Source organism: Echeneis naucrates, chromosome 10, assembly GCF_900963305.1.
Source record: "Echeneis naucrates chromosome 10, fEcheNa1.1, whole genome shotgun sequence".
In the NCBI taxonomy this organism is placed as follows: Eukaryota; Metazoa; Chordata; class Actinopteri; order Carangiformes; family Echeneidae; genus Echeneis; species Echeneis naucrates.
Window position 1 is genome coordinate 4,677,885 of NC_042520.1, and position 4,374 is coordinate 4,682,258.

The window sequence follows — 4,374 nt, forward strand, 5'->3', positions numbered from 1 at the left end:
TTGTAGGGCACAGCAGTGAATACAACGAATGTATTGAAATGAACATTATATGAAATATAAGCCTGCCCAGTGTTATCAGTGTAATGTACACACAAACAATCGTACAGTTATGAGATCAACTTTTTTTCCTCTGTGTTTGTTATACATTAATACATTTACAACAGCTGAAAAAGATATTTCCAGAATCAGTTCTTCGCCAAACAAAGTATACACAGGCTTGTTTATAATTATGGCAGAAATATAGTGAGTTGAGAATGGTGTTGTTTGGTACCATTATGGTGACCCACAGACCAGCTGGGAGAATTTTCATAAAAGGCCCTTTAAAATCTCTGCCTATGTAGCTACAACTGTTAGATTCCTTATACTAAATTATGTCAACAATACATTCAATATTTCACAAAAATATGACAAAAGCAGACTACTTACAAAATACAGAATAAAAAATGCATTCTTTTCTTCACGAACAGACTGGACTATCCTAAAACGAGAGTCTTACCATTTATTAAAACAAAGGTGCCGGTACGTTACACATACAGTATTATTAGCCATTTGAGATTAAACAAGAAACATACAGCATGAAATGCATTCTGATGTGTCTATTAACTGTTACAAAGGTACAAAAAGGTGTTGATTTACCCACCAACATTTGCCACCTATACAAAAATATTGATCTTATTTTTTTTTTTTTCAAAATACACAATTACATAAATTGTATGGCTCAAAACATTTAGACGAGACATTAAGAATTACGCCGGATTTGAAAAGGTAGTACGTAATTTAGAGCAAACGTGAGCCCCACAATGAGGTAAAAGTAGTTCATTTTTAATTAATATGTTTAGTTCCTTATGCTCTACCTATTTAATATTTACAGCAGCAATCTACAATTTTTACATATACAAAGAAACTTCTTTAGTGGTAAACAGTCCTTGGTAGTGTTCCTCCCATAAAATCATTTGCATTTGTTTGACCTGTACCCTTTAATGTCATTACGTCATTTGCCGTGCACAGCAGGGACAAATTTCCTGCTGCAAATGTTATTATATCAGGGTTTAAGGTGGTACGTTATTGTCAACAGAGATGGTATCAAAAACAGAAAGAAATTTCTCAAACGTGTCATCAGAAAATACATGATCTCATTATAACAACTGTATTCGAGTCAATGGTCACAAGAGAATACGCAACCAGTAATTTAGACGACAGAAAACAATAAGCAGTAAACGACGACGACTAAAAGTGGACATCCATCCACGTCCATTTATAAGGGTGGTGCATGGTCCACGGTGGAATAAACAAAAGCAAAACCATCTTAAAAGGCACTTAAAATAAAATGATTTTGCTGAAAAATGTTGAAATTGGCCTCTTCAGAATGCTTTTTAGATGTAAATACCTATCAGTTTTATAGTAAGTGCAGCACTTAAAGGAATGGGTTCATGACTCAAAGACACATTTAGCAGCTTCCACGTTCTCAAAAAGGGATATGAGCTGATGGTTGACATGTTCCTGCTCTGCCTGCAGGAGATGAGCAGCAGAAGAATCTGGGACCTGCAGATGCAGATCCAACCTCTTACAGCCAAGGACATTGTTGCAATATTACTCTGTTTTTGTGTGATGTTGTATCTTTCACATACTATACTATTTACAGCTAGTGCACAGACCGACAGTGCTATTTTCTCCCCAGGCAGCTTGAAATTTCAATGCATCAATTCAGTGAGCAACATCGGAGGGTTGTTTGGATGCGACCATGAGGTCATAATGGATTCTTCTGTAAGTGTGAAAACCAGCTAACGCCAGCAGCACTGATTTCTTGTTAAACAACCGTATTGGTTGTCTTGTCGCCATGATAAGATGAGGTGAATGATTCTCACAGATGATATGCTACATGATTAACAGTACCACAGCAAATGATATTCGCAGATTAAGTTGCAAAATTTGAGCTGATGAGTAGAAATGTTATCAATAATTTGTGTGAGAGTGTCATTTTGTTTCATTAAAGTGGGATGGTAACAAAGACATGAAAACGGACATAGCTCTCAGTTTGTCGAAAGTGAAGCTGTTATCAATACACATCGATACAGTTAACCAGCTCTTGAGAATCTTGTGCATAGTGTTATACCAATTACATAAGCACTTGATGATGGTTCACTCAGAAAAGATCCATTTTCAAATGACATAAAGTTGGAAAACATTTCCATCTAACCAAACAAACAAATAAATAAATAAATATATTTATATTCAATCTTTAAAATCTAAAAATAATGTAACATTTGTTATGTACAGGTTTTACATTTTGCTAACCACAGTAGTTTAATTGATTCAGCCGGTGCTGGAGAACAAGACAGCCATCATAAGAGAATTGGCCACATTCACTGGTGATGAGCAGGGAGTATTAAAAATAAAGTGGAGAAAAGCTGCAGAGATCTCAAGATGTCGACAAAGGAAACAGTGCGAAGAGGGCCATTGTGCAGCCAAACATCATCAGGCAGCACAATGTTGTATAAGGTACCTGCATTTTTTTCTAATATACTTTTTTTCCTGAGGCCAACGCTATTTTATGTTTATTATGTAAAAACAAAATTTTTAAAATACAATTTTCAATAGAAAAACAAGTTATGAACACTTTTGCGAATACCCACAAAAATCACAGAAGCTTCATATCAGGCATCAGAACTAAAGGCTTACACATATATTTTTAAAGTTTCCGTTGGGAAGTGTTAATCCAGACAGACGCTTCAGAAATTTGTCACTTGAGACCATTTTTTTTTTTAAATTGATTGTTTTTGATGAGGCGCTTTATTTGTGTTACAATCCCAGATTAACTGTCTGAATCTACAAATAGGAAATGTTTTCATGAAATGTTATAAAAAAGAGACATATATGTTATGATATATAAAATTGAATTTGGTTGCAGGCCACCGTCTTCCACTTCCAGGTCCATATTTCAGTTATTTCACTCTTACTTTCCATTCACAGTTGAAGTAATGCTGCTTTTTTCCCCTTTCTTTGGGGGATAAAAAAAAAAAATAGCAAAATTGATTTGGGGTTCAGTGCCTCAGTGTGAGAGTTATGATGTGACTGGTCATCTGATTCATACAATGCCAGCATCGTAGTCATGTGTGTGTGAGCCAACATGGTGTTCATGTTTGTTACTATGGGAGTCATTTGTCATTTTGGCGATATTCTGTGCTTTAGCAATTGTCAAAACACAACAATGAACAACGTGTCCAACCTTTCCTGGTGATTGTCTTTTTAAACGTCTCAATTACAGCACAGCTGAAACAGCCCCCAGCAGGTTATCTTCAGGGGAGGACAGTAACAAAGTAAATCTGCTTGAGTACTGTACGTAAGTACAGTTTTTGAGTATCTGTACTTTACTTCAGTACCAATTTTTGGGGGACACTTTGTATGTACTTTTACTTTCACTCCACTTTCGAAAGACAAATATTGTACTTTTTACTCCACTACATTCCTTCGGATGCTCGTTACTCACTAGTCTCTTTGGGCGTCTGCTTTTCCTGTAGCCCAGTCCATCTCTCACCCTACGGACAATTTAGAGTCACCAATTAACCAATTAACCTATTAACCTAGACATGGGAGCTACTTTCCTTTCCTATATTTCCTGAGGTATTTTTTTCTACTTTTATTCGAGTAATTTTTTTTTGTATGTTTACTTCAATAATATTTGACAAGGAGTATCTGTACTTTTTTAATGAAGTTTTGTACTGTGTCCACCTCTGGTTATCTTCTTGTCCACATTCCAGGAGAGCGTAAAACTGTCACCGGCTTAGGCCCATAAAATTTGGACCAAGCAGAAGAATGAGTTTTAAAACAGCAGCAAATGTGTCTGCTGTGGTTAGTTTGGAACAAAACATTCTGCCTCATTCTTAGAAATGACAAATTGACCAAATAGTACCTTTCAATGGTTGTGCTGATGGATATTCAATCCAAAACTTGAACAGTTCCACAATTATGCTTTAGCTTCAATGAAAGAAGTTCCCTGGGAGAAACAGAACTGAGCAATTCAAGCTAATAAAAAAACTGTTAAACCAGAAGTAGGGTAAGACTTCTGTTCTGTGTTAATAGAGATTTTCTTTGGAGCCGGCATGAAGTCCTCATTAGGCGACGTGCACTGTTGCTTAAGTGATTTCTGCACCGACTTCAGCCATCTGCTGTTATGACTGCTGCGTCAGCAAGGCAAACGCAGTGGGGTTTCCAATACCACAAATAAAGTTGAACGATTTTCTTCAACGAAGGAGGAATCTAGCCAGAAATCCCTTTAAAAACAATTTTTTTTTAAACAAATTGGAGATTCTGAATTGCATGAATGAACCTGAATCACATTTGCTTGGTATTGGACATTTGGATGAGTTAATCTGA